At 34.4% G+C, this 6056-nt stretch overlaps 1 pseudogene; it reads left to right on the top strand.

Moving 5' to 3' along the window:
• The first annotated feature begins 671 nt into the window (after positions 1–671).
• On the top strand, positions 672–1420 carry LOC115290553 (annotated as a pseudogene).
• Positions 1421–6056: the final 4636 nt, after the last annotated feature.

The following is a 6056-nucleotide window of genomic DNA, read 5'->3' on the forward strand; positions in this document are numbered from 1 at the left end:
TGATATAGTCTCACCTATTTATTTTGCTTTTGTGGTCTTTTGGTGTCAATAAAAAAAATTGTTAAGACCAATGTCAAAAGGGCTTACTGCCTGGGTTTTCTTCCAGGAGTTTTATGACTTGGGGTTTTGCATCCAAGTCTTTAATCTATTTTGAGTTAATTTTTGTGTATGATGTAAGATAGTAGTCTAGTTGTGTGTGTGTGTGTGTGTGTGTCACTGTCCATTTTCCCCGCACCATTTATTGAACAGGCTATCCTTTCCCCATTATATATTCTTGGCTCTTTTGTCATAAGTTAGTTGATCCATGTATGTGTTAGTTTATTCCTGGGCTTTCTATTCTCTTCCATTGATCTGCATCTGTCTTTATGTAAGTATGGTACTATTTTGATTACCACAGCTTTGTAATATCGTTGAAATCAGAAAGCATGATGCCTTTAGCTTTGTTCTCCTTTCTCAAGATTGCTTTGGTTATTGAGTTAGGGAAGGGTTATGCAGACACGTGCTTCAGAGGAGAAAGTTATTTCTGCCTGGTACACATGGATGCTAGACCAGATTCTGATAGATCAGCAGCTTCAAGTGTATCCCAGATCACCAGATCACCACCCAAGAGCTGTTCCTGACGGTTTTGGAGACTCTACTGGATTTTAGAATTGTTAACTCATTAATGAAGCATGCGGGCCTGTGTGGAACAAGACAAGCTGGATCAAGCCTTCGAAGATGCTTTTGGGGTCCTGAGGCAACAGTCAACCGGAGATCTTCCGTGCTCCCCAGGTTACAAAAATTACCTGGCGTTCATCAACCAGTGCTCTCATGTCCGAGGGAATTCCAACTGCTATGGTGTGCTACCTACAGAGGAACCTGTCCATAATTGGAAAACAGTAATAAACAGAGCTGCAGACCTCTATTGTGAAGGAAATACTTATCAATCTCTGCCAAACATCCCCCCAAACCAGCTGGTACAACCTACTATTCTCCATCAAAAGGGAGGAAAAGGCAGAAAGAAGCTCTACTGTTTGAATACCTTCATGAATCCCTATGTAATCCTGAGATGGCATCTTGTATTCAGTGGGTGGATAAAACCAAAGGCATCTTTCAGTTTATGACAAAAAACAAAGAACAACTTGGCCAACTTTGAGGGAAAAGAAAAGGCAACCGGAAGACCATGACTTACCAGAAAATGGCCAGAGTGCTGAGGAATTATGGAAGAACTGGAGAAATCACCAAAATCTGGAGAAAACTAACTTACCAGTTCAGTGAAGGTATTCTCCATAGACTCTCGCCATCTTATTTCTTAGAAAAAGAGATCTTCTATTCACTATATGTTAAGCCAGAGCAAGGCTTTCTCAGCTTCAGTAAACGGAATGCAAATTATAATTGTACATATGCCTATTACCATGAGCTAAGCCACCTTGACTATTAAATATTCTCTTACATTTCATGATTTCCTGACATCAGAAATTCCTGTCACTTTCAGGATTTTTCTCTTAAAGCAAATACTGAAGAGGAAAAAAAATTAACTTCATTGTTTCTATCTTTTATTAAATAGCATATAATCTCTACAGACTTGGTGAAAAAATCTGGCAGCAAATAACTTTTAAATCATTAAGTCCCATTTGAAAGCATAGACTAAATGTCCTTACTCTTACTGTTGTCTATGCAATTGTTCTAGACAAACAATGCCTGTACAGATGATTCAACTCAATGATTTAAAAACTGTTTTCCTGTTATACACTCAGGTCACATAAGAAAAAAACACTCCTAATATATATCTGATGGCTTTAGTGACAAAATAAAATAATTGCATATGATAACCTTCCTGCTAAAATTCACTCATAACTTTAAAGCTATATTTTCACTTTTTGGGTGTGAAGTTTGGTGAGTTCCTTGTAGATTTTGGATACTATCCCTTTATCTGATAGGATAGGTCTAACAGGAGAAACCTAATGGAAGACCATGGGGCGGCGGGGAAGAGAGTTGGCAAGAGAGAGGGATGCAAAACTTGAGGGACTATTGAATACTGAGAATAGAACCAAGGGTTGAAGGCGGAGGCAGAGGGGGAAGGAGGCGGTGTTAATAAAGGAGGGCACTTGTGGGGAAGAGCACTGGGTGTTATATTGAAACCAACTTGACAATAAACTATTAAAAAATAATAAAAATTAAAAATTAAAAAAAATTTTTTAAAGATTGCTTTGGCTATTCAAGTTAGAATATGCTACAGTTTTCAAAACACTATTTAAAAAGATAAGCCTCCTAGAATGTTCCAGATTGGGGGGAAAAATGTTTTTAAGAATATGTTTCACAGTTCCTCTCTCATAAACAGTAAGATTTCTAACAATCTTATAGTTGTAATCTCTTGGTAACTCTTAAAGAAGAGTTAATTTTAAGATTTCTAGATATGGCTTTTGTTAAATGGATTGAATTACAAATAGTTTCATAAGAAACTCAGTTTTTAAAAATTATAGCCACTTGGACTATAGGTACAAAGCACAACATAAAAAAATTCCAGTAGAGTCTCAAACTTCAATGGGCAAAATGAAGGCTGAGAAAAGTATTCAGTTACAGACATTGACCCTATTTATTACAGAAAAGGAAGGATGATTAAGAACATAGAACTAAGAAACTGGAAAATAGAACTGAAAGGAAGCAGGACTAGAACCTAATCAAGAAACTGGACATATTTGCTTGACTTAATGGCAGATTTGCTAGGACTGGTGACTTCTGTGTCACCATTTTGAGTAGGAGTGACTATTGTTAAACAATGCCTTTTCCATTTTATGTTGATTACAAGGGGAAAGCTAATAGTCTCTTCAGTTTGTTGGTCTTCAGATTAATAGAGATTGTACCCGAAAAATAAAATCTGAGCAGGTTCTTACACATTCTGTCCTAATTGAGATAAATAGATTCTCAATCACAAACCTGAGCTAATGTCATATAAAGATTAGACTTCTGGGGGATCCTGGGAGGGAAGAGTTTATTTTACATGCAGGAGACATGTAATTAAACTGTGGGCAGAAGTAGGTTTACAAGCTTTAAAAATGACTAAGCATACTGTGATACATTTTCCACTGAGAGACTGAACTATCTTTCTTTGCCTTAAATTGGGGGTGATCTTATGACTACTTTGACAAATAGAGTCCAGTAGAGGTGATGCTGTGTGACTTTTAAGGCTAGATTATAAAACAGAATATAGTTTCTAATTTGTTAGCTGAGTACTACCCCAACTGTAGACAGGCTGTTATGCTATAGACTCTGTGTTTACATCAGTGAACATCAGACCCAACTGAGCCAAACCCATCACTGACCTGTGTCAAGACATCAGCCACATAAAATTTTAAAAAGCCTTCTTTGAGGTAGATCTTCCAGGATCAGTTCTGCCACCCTTAAATCACTAACGGTATCCCCAACTACATTATAACATAAGAAGGTAACTGATGGGCCTCTTCAGAATTTATCATTACTTCTTTAGGTGGTGTTCACTATGTAGTAGTATCCCTACTTTGATATATAAGTTTGAGCCAATTACTCCACTTATCACAGCATTTCTGTTTTGTTGTTGTTCTTGTTTACACCTTAACCCTTATGTCATGAAGACTTGAGAATGGCCAAGTTGCCATCTCAAAAGCAATCTCTGGTGAAATGTATTCCTTTTATTAATATTGGAACATCAATACCAACATAGCCCATAGTATCTTGGTAAGAAGAGAAATATTTAAAGATGTGTTTAGAATAATAATAATAGACTTTTCTTCTACTCTTATACCTGTATTCTCGATACATATTTCTTGACATGGGAGGAATAAGATCATATATAAGTTGCTAATGTATAGCATATTCCACATTCTGCTGGAAAGTATTAGAACATTTCAATGTGCTGTCATGTTGCTCATGCTATTATTTTCTTTTCAAAACCCATAGCAGCATTCTAAAGTAAAAAAAAAAATTGTTTCTACTAATAAGGTAAATGTTAGAAAGTGTGTTTCATGGATAGTAGCTCTCTACTGTGATGTGAATTACTTTTCAGACACAATGATATATATCATAGAGATCTTCAATAAATGTCCAGATTATAATAGTAGAAAAGAAATGAGAATGAGAAAAAGCAAGTAAAATTATAAAATAATTGCTATCATGTGAAAGATGTATAACTGATCACTCTAACATATTATTAGCCTAGTGCTAAGGACTAGCTTCTAGAAAACTGTGCAATACCTATTTAAGCAAAGGCAAGGATATCTCTAGTGAGAATATCTCATATTGTTGAGCTCATTTGCAGCTGGAAGTTTTCTCACACTTAGAGTCTTTGTTACTGTATAGGGAAGGAAGAAGGAAAACTTTCTCTTAGAAGCATTAAATACCTCCACAGCGATTTGAGGTTCAAACTTACATTACTAGGGTCCTACAAACAAGCTATAAGTTATATACTAAATATGTCTTGATTTGAGTCTACCAGAAGCATATCCAAATAATCACTTGAAGACAAAAATCTTTATCCCAGTCTTCAAAGGTATCTCAAACATCATACTTGAAAAGTATATGTAAAATATATCAAGCACAAGGAGATAGATGGGATAGAAATATTAGAGGGAAGAGAAAGCAGAGAAACATAGTGTATTATACTATACACTAATACAGTGTATAAAAGATTGGAAGTATTGAACACAAACAAAAAAACAAGCAAAAAACTACACTTACCAAGGGTGGAAAACTAAAATCAAAATAAATGCTTTGTACAGAATCCAATGACATTTTAGAAATCCAGCAATGAAAATTAAAAATCAAACACAAGACAGTTTTAATACCCCATTTGACCAGTTAAGGAACAAATTAATGAATTGGAAAACAGATCAGACCATTATCCATGAGGCAATAACAAGAAAGATAAATAGAAAAGATAGAAAAGAGATTAAAGGATGTGGAGTAAAGTATAAGGTCACAATTGAAGTCAGTTTATAGTGCCATACTTAAAATAATGCTGAAAGGAAATAACTAATGACCTAGAAGTCAATAATGATCAAAAACATCTTTTACTGATAAATATAATGAATTTAGATAAACAAGAATAGAGAGTTTGAAAATACCAAACACTCATTAAAGTAAATTAATGCAAAATACACATTAGCAAAATAATTCTAGGTGAAAAATAAAAAGAAGAGGTTAATGCAATATGATAAATATGTAGGTAGTTGTAAAATAATATTGACCATCTAAAGAAAAAATTATAATGTCTAGTGGTATTAAAAAGAATAAGACAATATATGCAGCAAAAATATTATATAGATGAGAAGTAGATGTAGCTAACCTGATCTATTATCTGAAAGGAAAGTAAAATGTATTGATTAACTTTATACTTTGATAAACTATATATGTTGTAACTTCTTGAGTTATCACTGAATGAATAAGAAAAAAAAATAATTCTCTTTTCTATAATTAAATAATTCTAAAAGAAGAACTGAATGTAAAGGAAAGATACATAGGCAGAACAAACAGAAAAGTACAGATGTAGATGTTAATTTTAACCCATTGGTAGAGCCTAGATATTAACTAACTGGATAAATTTAACAGAAAAAAATATCTAACCAGATAAAAAACAAATGAATTTTTTATTTTCTTTATTTTCTTTTTTTATTGTTTATTATTTTTTGAGAGAGAGAGAGAGAGAGAGAGAGAGAGGAAGGGAGGGAGGAAGGGGCAGAGTGAGAGAGGGAGACACAGAATCTGAAGCAGGCTCTGGACTGTGAGATGTCAGCACTGAGTCTGACACAGAGCTCGAACCCACAAACCACGAGATCATGATCTGAGCCAAAGTCAGATGCTTAACCAACTGAGCCACCCAGATGCCTCCAACATGCATTAAGAAAAAAAAGGCAGAAATTATAAGGGTACAGAATTTTGAAACAAAAAATAGAAAGTATGTATAAAGAAACAATAGTAGCATGTAATAAAAATGGAAATTTGTGTGAAATAGAAAAACAGAGAGAGGGAGGGGCACAAGGAGGAGGAAAGAGAGAACACTATTTTTTGTGTGTTGTTATTGTTTGTTTAGGTAATCTCTATAT

Source organism: Suricata suricatta, chromosome 4 (genome assembly GCF_006229205.1).
Source record: "Suricata suricatta isolate VVHF042 chromosome 4, meerkat_22Aug2017_6uvM2_HiC, whole genome shotgun sequence".
Lineage (NCBI taxonomy): Eukaryota > Metazoa > Chordata > Mammalia > Carnivora > Herpestidae > Suricata > Suricata suricatta.